The sequence below is a fragment of the Callithrix jacchus genome, chromosome 14 (assembly GCF_049354715.1).
Source record: "Callithrix jacchus isolate 240 chromosome 14, calJac240_pri, whole genome shotgun sequence".
NCBI lineage: Eukaryota > Metazoa > Chordata > Mammalia > Primates > Cebidae > Callithrix > Callithrix jacchus.
In genome coordinates this window covers 98,898,185-98,910,818 of record NC_133515.1, presented here as the reverse complement: position 1 = coordinate 98,910,818, position 12,634 = coordinate 98,898,185, and the positions used below count along the sequence as shown (strand labels likewise).

Below are 12,634 nucleotides of genomic sequence, written 5' to 3'. Positions count from 1 at the left end.
CTTCCCAGCCTACCCACTGCCCTTCCCCTGGTAGGTGGGGGAGACTGCCAGTGACACCCAGAGCCAATTGTCCTTAATTAATAAACGGTCCCTCCCACCTAGCCTTCTGGTCTGCCATTTGTAGGATTGCATTTTACTAGAAGGAACCCTGGCACACAATAAATGCTCAAAAAGTATTTGCGGATTGAGGGAAGGATGGAATCTGAGCTGCACAGATGACTGCGCGTTTGGCCCCTTCTGCCATCCCAGAGTATGGAGTTAGGAAGGGGGCTGGTCAGAACAATGCCTTGATTTTAAAGGGTGCAGCTGTACTTTGTTTATTTTTTAATTAAACTTTTCAATGTTGAGATCATTGTTGATTCAAACCATGGGTTCAAATCCCCATTCCACTGTCTGCGTGCTGGGGCGATCTTGGGTAAATTGTGTGGCTTAAATTCTGCTCTCTCCCCTGAGGAAACAGGGATCTGAATGGTGTCTATGGCATCGAGCTATCCCCAGCAGAGTCCTTGTCACCTATGGGCTGCATTTTTACTCACCCCAGGAATAATCTAATGAACATGGTTATCAGCCTCACGCCTTTCAACCCCATCGCCTCTGACGCAAGGCCCCTCAGGGAAGCAGCACGGTGCAGAGGTCATGGAGCTTGGATCTGAACGATTGGAGTGGGGAGTGGATTCCACCCTGTATTCGCTGGGTGACCTTGGTCTCTCTGAACTTCCATCAAACAGTGTAACAGAGCCTTCCTGGAGGGTTGCTGTGAGAATGAAGAGTGGATGTATGTTACGTGCCTTCTGGGTTGTAGGAGTGGCACAAATGAGTGATGCCCGTTCACCTCTATCCTCTCTCTGGAGCCAGTTTTCCCTCTACTCCTTTCTCCTCGCAGCCCTGCCTGTGCCCAGACACCATTCTCTCTCCCTTGCTGGTTAATTCCATAAGGTGGTAATGACTGACAACAGCTTTTGCATTTTAATAAGGGGCTTCATTTCTTACTCCGTAAAGAGGGCTAAGCTGTCATTTTTGGCACCCAAGTCACTAGGGGAGAGGTTTGTTCTTGCGTGGGGGAGGGCAGGAGCCTGGGACACCTCCCTGTGTGGGTGCACCAGCTACCCCACCTATGCCGGGGCCTCTGCTGGTTCACATGACGTGGTTTTTTTGGCCAGTGAGAAACCAAGGCTCAGGTTACTCCTTCCCATGCTCCCAGGGCCCCTTGTTCAGCACACAACCTGTTCAGCTCTCCAAGGCCAACTGCAGCTGGGTCTAGGTTGTATCTGGCCCTGGGGTCCTCCTTGTCTCCCTGTCGCCCCCCACTTCCCAACTCTCTAGCAGTGGATTCCTGTGGCCCTGCAGACTGGCCACGGCTGCTGTCAGAACACCTGCTTCTTCCAGGGCCCAGCCCGTCACCCTACTGGAGGCGAGTGGCCTCTAAGACCCATTCAACTTGCTGCTGATCTCTCAGTTCCAGTGAACCAAGAGATGCTCAGTTCCTGTAGCCTCGGGAAGGCTCTGTTACCCTGTTTGATGGAAGTTCAGAGTGACCAAAGTCGCCCAGTGACTACAGGGCGGAATCCACTTCCCACTCTGATCGTTCAGAGTGATCTCTGCACGGTGCCAAGAGATGAGCACTGTTGTCCTTTTCCTGTCACCTCTGGACTTTCTGGAGCTCGTTTGTCTAAAGAAAGAAGGGCAGGCTTTGTCCCTCCTGGGGCTTGCTCTAACAGGGTACTGAGCCCACCTTCCCAGTCAAGGCTGCGATGTGAACATCCTCCTCATTCCCCTCCCTCGGAGGGAGGGCTGGGAGAAGCTCACCCACACAGGGGTGGTGGCAGAGTCTCATCCAGCCATGAGTGACACTGGCCACTTCTTGAGGGCCTTCCCATTCTGTCTGCCTGTCTCCTATGGCTGTAAGAGGGGATCAGGGAAGTTGTTGGGTGGTGAATGATTTCTCATTTCTAAAGTCCAGTGTAAAAGTCAGTACCGTTATTTGTTACACAATCCAGACACATAGGCGTTTCTCCTTTAGAAGAGCTACTGAAGTAACAGCCCCAGTTATTAATCATATTTCTAGTTATGAATTGTTTACCATGGATGTGAGTGCCAGCACTGGTTTTCCAGAAGGTTGCAGTGAGCTTGCTGTCAGAAGAGACTGCAACACTCTTGACTTTTAAGTTCTTAAAAACTGAAGATTGCGGCCGGGCACAGTGGGTCACGCCCTTAATCCTAGCACTTTGAGAGGCTGAGGTGGGTGGATCACAAGGTCAGAAGATCGAGACCATCCTGGCCAACATGGTGAAACCCCATCTCTACTAAAAATACAAAAATTAGCCAGGTGTGGTGGAGCAAGCCTGTAATCTCAGCTATGCAGGAGGCTGAGGCAGGAGAATTGCTTGAACCCAGGAGGTGGAGGTCGCAGTAAGCCAAGATCACACCACTGCATTCCAGCCTGGTGACAGAGCAAGACTCCATCTCAAAACACACAAACAAATCCTGAAAATTGTGTCCCCTTGGACATATGTAGCCTTACATGGCCCCAGGGTTGGTCTAACAAGCCTCAGAGGACTCCCTCTCATCTTCTGCCTAAATCATCCATGTAGGATTGATATCAATTCTCAAGGAAAAAACAGACCCATATTTTCATCAAGAATAATGATTTTGTAGGGCAGTTTCCCTTTGCAAACAGTATTACGAATCATATTTTCCAATAATGACTGTCTTTGAAGGCACTGAAGGAGGAATCAGCCAGGCACATGTTTACCATCTCCCGCTGGCCTGGCCTCTCTTGGAGACCTGAATTAGATTTGAATGATGTTTGCTGTGTGCCAGGCCTCTGCTAGGCTCCGTGGAAGATATGGAAATAGATCATGACAGTTTCTGCCTTTGGGGAGTTCACTGTCTAGTAAGGGACACAGAATGTATCCGGAAATGGTTATAACAGAATTAAAAAGCACTTTGGGAGCAAGGGCTGGTGTAATGGGGGAGGCATGGATGGTTGATTATTTTTAATTAGAAGGTTTGGAAAATTATTCCTAGGAGAAGAGGCCCTGGAGATGGGCCTTGGAGGATGTGAGGATTTTAGGAAGTGGACAGGGAGAGGTGAGTATGAAGGAAATTTCAAGAGAAGGAGGGTACTAGCAAAATGTAGACTGGGAAAGGTCAAGGCACATTTGGTGAATGGTAGGCCTTCAGGGGTGGCTGGCTGGTTGTGCCTTTGGGAAACTATGGGGTCGGGGGCATGAAACGAAACATGTACTGTGTCCAGGCTAGGAGGGTCTTGTGGGCGTGGAATTAATCCACCCATTCGCACCTTCCTTGTGTTCTAGGTAATGTTCCATGTGTTGAGAATTCCTAAGAGAAATAATCCACAATCCATACTGTGCGCATGCGTGTTTTTCTTTAACTTGTGGATTTGTCCACTTACAGACAGGTTCCAGAAATAAACCCTCCTATGCAACCCAGAGCTCATTGTTCAGCATGAGTTTTGATACATATAAGAAGAGATATTATGATACAAAACGAAAGAAGAAGGAAGGAAGGAAGGAAGGAAAGAAGGAAGGAAGAAAGGAAGGAAGGAAGGAAGGAAGGAAGGAAGGAAGGAAGGAAGGAAGGAAGGAAGGGAAGGAAAGAATTCACAGCCAGACTGTGGCTCATGCCTGTAATCCCAGCACTTTGGGAAGCTGAGTCAGGCGGATCACTCGAGGTCAGGAGTTCAAGGCCAGCTTGGCCAACATGGTGAAACCTAATCTTTACTAAAAATACAAAAATTAGCCCGGCATGGTGGTCGACGCGTGTAATCCCAGCTATTGAGAGACTGAGGCAGGAGAATCTCTTGAACCCAGGAGGTAGAGGTTGCAGTGAGCTGAGATCATCACACCACTGCACACCAGCCTGGCAACAGAGCCAGACTCTATCTGAAAAAAAAAAAAAATCACAATCCTATTCTCAAAGAGCCTACAGTTTATTGTGGCACATTAAACACTAACGAATTGTAAAGACGTGATAGGATAAATCCTATCTATGAGGATAAATCCTATCTATGACCTTCACTTAAGGTCAGAGGAGGTTGTAAGACATAAGATCAGCTACTCTGACCTGGGAAAGAGAGTTTGGGGAAAGCTGTACAGAAGAAAAGGCCACTTTTGGCTTGTGTCTTGAAGGATGATAGCAGTTCAGTTGCGTTTTTCTTGAATTTAACCCAGAAGTTAGTCTGGTAGTTCTCAACTGAGGGCGATTTTGCCTCCCTGGGGACATTTGGCAATGTGAGGAGACATTTTCGGTTGTTATGACTTGGTGGTGAGGGTGGGCTACTGGTCTCTCATGGGTGGAGGTCAGGGCTGACGCTGTATGTCCTAAAATGCACACAGGACAGCCTCCACAAAAGAGAAGGCTCCAGCCCCAAAGTCCGTGGTGCTGAGATTGAGAAACCCTGTATTGAAGAACACGTCAAACTTCACCACGTTGGGAACTGAGAGATGGCTGAGTAGCCAACAGCTTCCTGTGGCTTTGGGCAGGTCCTAGCTGTTTCTGGTGGGCCTCATGCTATGGACTGAATGTGTCCCTCCAAAAATTCATGTTGAAACTCCAAACCTCAGTGTAAGGGTATTTGGAGGTGGGGCCTTTGGAAGAAATTAGGATTAGATTAGGTCATGAGGGTGGAGCTCCCATGAGGGGACTAATGGCTTTATAAAAAAAAAGAAGTGAGGACGGGCACGGTGGCTCATACCTGTAATTCCAGTACTTTGGGAGGCCAAGGCAGATGAATTACAAGGTCAGGAGTTTAAGACCAGCCTGGGCAATATGGTGAAACCCTGTCTCTACTAAAAATACAAAAATGAGCCGGGCGTGGTGACCAGTTATCCCAGCTACTCAGGAGGCTGAGGCAGGAGAATTGCTTGAACCCAGGAGGCGGAGATTACAGAAGCCGAGATCGCGCCACTGCACTCCCGCCTGGCACCTGGCGACAGAGCAACACTCTGTCTCAAAAAAAAAAAGAGGTGCCAGATACCTCCTTCCCTCCCTCCCTGCCTCTGCCCCGCCACCGCCTGCCCAGCCTTCAGAACCGCAGGGGCTAAATGTCTGCAGTTTCAGCCGTCCAGTCTACGGCATTCTGTGACTTTGTGATAGCAGGTAGAGCATCTTGATTTCTCATCTGATCATGAGTCGGTGAGGCCAGATGTTCTTTTACACTTGTATCACCTCTCTAGGACATCACGAAAGGGCCGCTCAACAAATGTTCAGCTTACCATCTTCTGGGAGGGCATGGTTTTCGTCTCTCTGCAGAGTTTGGGCTCATACCTTTGTAGAGCTTCTAGAGGCAGCTTTATAAAGCATGTTGGATGAGGTGTTTGTTGTTTGTTGAGTATAGTGGATTATTTGTATTGCTGGATTCCTGCGTGACCCTGGGGAAATATGCAGTATTATGCAGTATTAGGATCTCTCAGTGTCATCCCTCCCAGCCACATTTTCTGCACTCTGTCACTCAGCCCTGGTCACACACAGAAGCCGCTTTCATGGCTGGAGAGACCCTTCCCCTTGACTCAGCCTCTGATTGCTTCTCCATGCCCATCAGCTATGGCCTCATTGCCCGGGCCTGGCTTTCCCGCCATCTGTCTGTGTATAACTCCAGGGACAGCACTGCATCATCCGATGCCTCCTTCCCTCAGGCTGTGCCAGAGACTTGCTTCAGTCACAGCAAACCCACCATTGTTCCCCAAATGAACACCCCTAGAGGGAAGAGACTGTGCTTAATTGCTCTAAAAGCCCAGTTCAGCAAAGACCCAGTAAATAAAATGACAGGCGAATGAATGCATACTTTAAAGAAGCTCTTAGAATTCATGAAAGGCCACATGTCGAGGAAGTTGGTGATAGGAAGGCAGTGGCATTCATGGACAGAAACAGGGAAACATTTCCTCGATGAGGCAAAGAGGCCGTCTCTGTTGGCAAATTTGAGATGTCACTCTGCAGAGATGGAACCTGATAGCAGCTCTGTGCTTACTGCTCTGATTCCACTTTCCAGTGTGCTTGGGAGAGCACACAGCTTCACTGAGCAGCAGGAGAGGGTGTATCAGTCAGCTGCTGTCATGACAGCACTGTGTAACAAACCACCCCAAATTCAGTGACTTACCACAAATGCAATAGGCCATTTCTTTTTCTTTCTCTGCAGTCTACCTATGGGCCAGCCAGGACTGTTCTGCTTCAGGCTGAGGTGGGGCTGAGCTTGTCTCTGAGGCTTCAGGTCAGGTTCAGATCTTTTCAGTCATCCTAATTTTCTTGTACTCCCCAGCAACCTGGCATGTTTATTGCATGGCAGATTCAGGGAGCAAATGGTAAAGCCAAGCCTGAGAGGACATTGAAAGTCTCTGTTCCATGTCTGCTCACATCCTCTTGGCCAAGCCTGGTGTCTGCCCATGTCTGGGTAGATGCCTTGCTTGGCCAGTAGCACATGATGGTGGGCTGGCATGTTTACCCTGCCCTGAGGGGAGGAGAGGGGAATAGGAGCATCAGTACTCTGAACCATCATCTCGTCTATCACAGGGGTAGGATGTGTTCCTGAAACCCTCCCCCAGAGTTCCCCAGGGAATCTATGTTCCATTGACTAGAACCGAGTCTCATGCCCGCCCTAAACCAATCACTGGCAAGGAGAACGGACTCACTATGAGGGGTTAGACCAATTGTCGTTTGGCCCTGGGCCAGTACCCTCTTCCCGTGAACACCGAATGGAGTCAGGCTCCTGTCAGCAAGGCACTGTCGAGTAAGCAACCAACGTCCGCCCCAGCTGCCAGCTCTGATCAGGGTGAGTCACTTTTCCTCTTTGGGCCCAGAGTAGCAAGAAAAAGCCTCCTCGGGTCTTGCGGTGTGTTGGAAATGTGCCTGCACACGTCTTCCCAGGTGCCACTTGCTGAAATACCTTCACCTGCTGCATCCCCACCAGGCAGACCAGCCAGTGCCCTCTGGCCTCAGATGCTGACTCACCAGGCAGCTCCTACTGTGGGTGTGTCTGTCCCTGCAGGATCCCTGGAGCGCAGGCTGCCCTTGCCAGGCACTGGCAGGCTGCCCCAGAGGCACAGGTGTTAATCAGGCCCACTGCACTTGCCTCTGCTTCCTCGGGGACTTCCCTTCTAACAATGAGTTCTGACAGCATCTCTAAGTTGGTCGGAAACTGGACGATCAAGCAGCCTTGGATGACTCTACCCTTAGCCTGCCTCTCTGGGCTTCATGCTGTTCATTAGAAACATTCTGGGGGATGACAGGGACTCTCACACAATTTCCCTTGCAGGAAAGTGGATTTTCTGATGACAGTGGCTGCCTAGGGGAGGGGGGCGGTAAGCATTAAGCCCCCCTGAGCAGCGAGGTTTTCTCTGGGCATCCCTCTCCATATCTGGCCCTGAAGCTCTGGGATCCTCCCGTGAAGCCCTGGGCAGCGCACCCAAGGCAGGCAGGAGCCCTGGGCTCTAACCCGAGCAAGGCCTTTGACATTGCTGCCTGATGAGGCTTTGTAGTGTAGGGCCTGAAGCTTTTGCATTTGGGGAGTTTTGTTTTTTTTTTTTTTTTGAAAGAAAAAAAAGGTACAACATAATTTGTAAATGCCCAACCAGGTGCGATGGTTAATTGTGCCAACTTGGCTGGGCCACCATGCTCAGATATTTGGTCAACCATTGTTCTGGTTCTTCCTTGAAGGTGTTTTGTGGATGAGATTAACATTTCAATTGCTGAACTCTGAGTGTTGCAGATTGTCCTCCATAATGTGGGTGGGCCTCATCCAATCAGTTGAAGGCCTGGCCACTCCTGAGGAGGAAGAGACTCTGTCAGCAGGCAGCCTTCAGACTTGAGCTGCGGTTCCTCTGTGGGCCTCCAGCCTGCCGCTGCAGCCCGCGGAGTGTGTACTTCCAAGCCTTCCCAGTCCTGTGAGCTAGTTCCTTAAAATCTCTTTCTCTCTTTCTCTCTCCATCTATCTCTGTCTCTCTTCTCCCCATCTCTCTTTTTCTGTCTCTCTGCCTCCTTCTCTTTTTCTCTGTGTCTCTGTCTCTCTCTATCTCTCTATCTTTACCTCCCTCCCTCTCTGTCTGTCTGGTCATCTCTGTGCTCTGCGTGTATCTGTCTCTCTCCTTCTCTGTCTCTCTCCCCATCTCTCTTTCTCTCCCTCTCTCTGTCTGATCATCTCTCTCTTTCTCTTTCTGTCTCTCTTTTTCTCTGTCTCTCTTTCTGCCTCTCTGTCTCTCTCTCTCTGTGTCTCTCTCGTTTTCTCTCTGTCTCTCTCTCACTTTCTGTCTCCTTTTTTCTCTGTCTCTCTTTTTCTCTCTGTGTCTCTCTCTGTCTCTTTTTCTCTCTGTCTCTCTCTGTCTTTTTCTCTCTGTCTCTCTTTTTCTGTCTCTCTCTCTTTTTCTCTCTGTCTCTCTCTGTCTTTTTCTCTCTCTCTGTCTTTCTCTCTCTCTCACTCTTTTTCTGTCTCCCTCTCTCTTTTTCTCTCTGTCTCTCTCTCACTCTCTTTTTCTGTCTCTCTCTTTTTCTCTCTCTCTCTCTTTTTCTTTGTCTCTCTCTTTCTCTCTTTTTCTGTCTCCCTCTCTCTTTTTTCTCTCTCTCTTTTTTTCTCTGTCTCCCTCTCTCTTTCTCTCTGTCTTTATCTTTTTCTCTCTGTCTCTCTTTTTCTGTCTCTCTTTTTTTCTCTCTCTCTTTTTCTCACTGTCTCTCTCTTTTTCTCTCTGTCTTGCTCTGCACACACACACACACACACACACACACACACACACACACATCTTGTTGCTTCTGTTTCTCAGAAGAACACTGCCTGACACAGGGCCTTGGAAAGACCGCACATGATCAGGGACCCGACACCCCAGGCCCATTAGCTTCCCTGTGGTATCGTCCCTGGGAGCCTGGCCACCCTCCCCACACTGGCCCTCCACAGTTTCTCTCTAAGATGATGAGGAGTTGCTGCTGAGCCTGGCCTGTGGTGCTGAGGCCCTACACACAGACTGCAGGTCTCTGAGCACCTCCCAGAGAGACAAGCATCAGAGTCTCCCGCCCTGCCTCTGGCTGTCCCCACACCCACAACCCATGCACACGAGGTGAGGAAGCAGCAGCAGGCACACAGGGGCACTTTCTCACACCCGGAGCCTTCAGCGGCTGAAGAATGCAAGGTTGCCCTGGACCCCAGGGCTGGCCATCTTTCCCCTTTCCTCAGCTGAGTTCTGGTCAACTTGCTCCTTTCGGAGTGCCATTGCCTGCTACTTGTGGGCTGCAAAAAGAAAGACATGGCAGTTCACAGATTTTCAGATGTAATAAAACACCCTTGTCAAGGCCAGATTTTTGTCTGCCTGTCACTACTAATGAGAATGTACCTTCTCCAGAGGCATTCTGAAGGGTTCGGAGCCGGCATGGAGCTGGAGAGCTGGGTGCTGGTTGCAGGGGAGCCGCTAACTGGCCACTGGCCCTGGTCAGTCCCATCTCCCAGGTGGCCTTCTGCTGAGTACCGGGGCTTTGTTGGATGACCCCTGGTCCCTCCAGTTGTGCCATCCACTGGATAGACTTTGCAGCTCGCTCTGTTGCCCCCATGTCCTTGGTGACTTGGCCCTTTGGAGAAAACACTGAGATGGGGAAGACTTTGGGCATTGAACTGGGAACTCATTTTGTCTTGGGTGGATTCACCAAGAAGTCAAGCACACTGGACAAGCTAGCAAGCAAACAAACAGATGAATACACGCACGACCTTGAATTTTCTGCAAGCGCTGCTCCCGTGGCTTTGGGGTGTGTGTTGATGTGCGCACATGCGGGAGCCGGGTGGAGAGGAAGTGACCCTGCCTTGGTTTCGTTGCATTATGCAGGGACCCTTTTGGGCAATCCTCCGCAAGCAGCCAGCTTATGGGATGCAGGAGAGGGTCATCGGGCCTTCATCATCAGAGGAAGAATTCCTCCGTCTGGCTGAAGAGGAGACAGTGCATGAAAAATGGTGGCAAGGGGTCAGGAGGCGAAGGCAAGTGAGAAAACACTTTCATCTATTATCCCGGGGTCAACGGGCTCCCTCCCATCAGGGAACCTTGGGGCGGATGAATGGCCCATTGCAGGAGGTGCGGCATTGTGTGGACCCGGAGCCCACGTCACAATCCCCCAGCTCAGGACAATAGTGCCTAAGAAAGTGGTGGGTGGCTCGCCTCCCAGGAGCTGCTCCTTCTTATCAAAGGGCTTTCACCAGGAACGCCCCAGCCTGCTTAGGAAGCAGGGAGAGCTGTTTGTCCAATAATGCGAAGGCATTTCAGACTCATTCCAAATTCCCCGTCATGGCGATTAGGTTGGCCCGTATTGAATTTCCTCCAGAACCAGTGTTGGGTTCTCAGCTGTTGCCGTTCCCTGAAAGCCACACATATTCTTTGAGTTGTGTAATTTTTGTTTGAAGAACAACACATTTCTGTTCAAAACAAAGTCCAAATCCTTATGCTGAAAGAATGACATGCATTCCCTCCGAAGGAGATGCCTGGAGGGCCGCATGTGTCCACTCTGCAGTGGGTATGCAGCAGAGGCTGGCTCCTGGTTTGGGCAAAACCACGGTCTTACCTTCTTCCTGGCACCTCCTTATCAATAACCCCTAATTACACGTTTTAAAATATCCTGCACATTAGTTGTGAGTCTGGCATTGTGACTACCCTTATTGCATTAGGGCTGCTTTGCTTTCAGCGTTTCCAGAAATATGTCACCTAAATGGAGAGAATGTGGGATCCTGGTAATGCCTGATACTGCCTGCTACTCTAAGCTTTAGAAGTGGGCAGTGGCCAGAGAGGTGATTTTGTAGTGTTGTTTTCACATCTGGCATGGGGCCTGAAAGCTCAGATCTCAAAATGCCTGCCTGGCACCAAGCAACCCTAGATTCCAGATCCAGGATTGATGCTTGCATAGAGACCACCCCCCGGGCTGCAAGGCTCTCCTGGTGAGCAAAAATGACTGTACACAGGCAGGGATTTTGTGAGAACTGGTCCTTATGGCCCCAGACCTTGTAAATGCTCTCCTGCATCTCCAGTTGGCAATTTACTTAGGAGGTCAGTTGAGTGGCAGGCCCTGCACAAGGAGCTGGAGAAACAAAAAGAAAGAAGACATGGTCCCTCCCCATGTTAGGGACAAGTTAGCAGAGAGATGAATGAAACATCCGTGGTTAGCATTATGAACGAGCTACATATGAGGTACATTCCCTACACGGTAAGCACTGAAGGAAGGATGACAGTGATTTATTTCTAGAGTCCAGTAAAGAGTCTATGGTAGAGTACTGGGTTGAATAGTGCCACTGCAAATTCATGTCCACCCAGAACATCAATGTGACCTTATTTGGAAATAGGATCTTTGCAGGTGTAATTTGTTAAACAAGGTTGCCCTGGACTAGGGTGGGACCCAAAGCCAATGACCGTGGTCCTCATAAAAATGCCATGTGAAGACAGAGGGGTTGGAGTGACATGGCTGCAAGCTGAGGGTTGCTGGCCTCCACCAGAAGCCAGGGGAGATGCAGACAGCAGATTCTCCCTGGAAGCCTCCAGAAGGTACAGACCCAGGACGCCCTGCTTTCAGACTTCTGGCCTCCTGACCTGTGAGAAAATAAGTTTTCTGTTGTTTTCAGCCACTGTGTTTGTGGTAATTTGTTACAGCAATCCTGGGAAACTAATATACATGGTGTGTCATCGATTACATTTCACTGGCAGCACTGAATGAGAGTTTCCACAGTTGGATGGAGTAGAAGCTGGGTTATGGGTTATCCATGGAGACAGGTGGGGTTGTGGACCACAGGTAAAGGAGGAAATGGGAGCAGAGAGGTATGAAAGGGTGCAGAAGCTTCTGCCCTGTGGGTGGCATATGCCAGGAATGAAGAGGGCACACGGGAGGGTGGGAAGGTGGGACTGACCAAGTGAAGAAGGACAGTTCAGAAAGGCATGGTGAGCCATACTAAGGAGTTTGGGTTTTATCTTTTCCCTACCTTCCCTCCTTTTTTTTTTTTTTTTTTTAAATCAGATTAGTGATCTCTGTCACATAGATGTCTTACAGAATAGCAAAGTGTTCATGGATGCTGTAGGGAAAAACAAAAAGATAAAGTTATTGGCTTCACTGTGATACAATATTGCACAAAAAATTAAACACAAAGAGATGCCAGATGTGAGTAGTGTGACCTGTACAGGCACAATTTTAAAAATAAAATTATTGATAAATAGTATATCTAAGAGTCATTTATTTACCTTTTCCCCAAAATACAAGGCAAAAAAAAAAAAAAAAACAAAACCCTCACACACACACATACAAACAAAAAACAAAAATCGCTTCCTCTGTTGGAAGGAATTTCTGATGCTGCAGATGTATTATAGTGGTCTTTGGATCTCCTCTCTTCACACTGTGGTATAAACTTCTACATCAGGGACATTCTCTGATTCAGCAATGCATGGATGAACAGCAGACACTAGTGTACTGTGGAGTACAGAGACGACTGGGCAGTGTGGCCAGGAAAGACCTTCCATAGAGCAGATCTGAGCTCCAGCAGGATGTAAGGATAGGGTGGACAGAAGAGGGAGAGGAAGGGAATATTCTACCTATGGAAAATGTCATGAACTAAGTAAGGCACAGAAACGGTTTGTGTAAGGTGTGTCTAGAAGGAGGAAAGTGTAACTGTCCAATG

General features: G+C 49.2%; 1 pseudogene; it reads left to right on the top strand.

Moving 5' to 3' along the window:
- Positions 1-3,398: 3,398 nt before the first annotated feature.
- LOC118147613 (small nucleolar RNA SNORA40) lies at positions 3,399-3,499 on the top strand (annotated as a pseudogene).
- Positions 3,500-12,634: the final 9,135 nt, after the last annotated feature.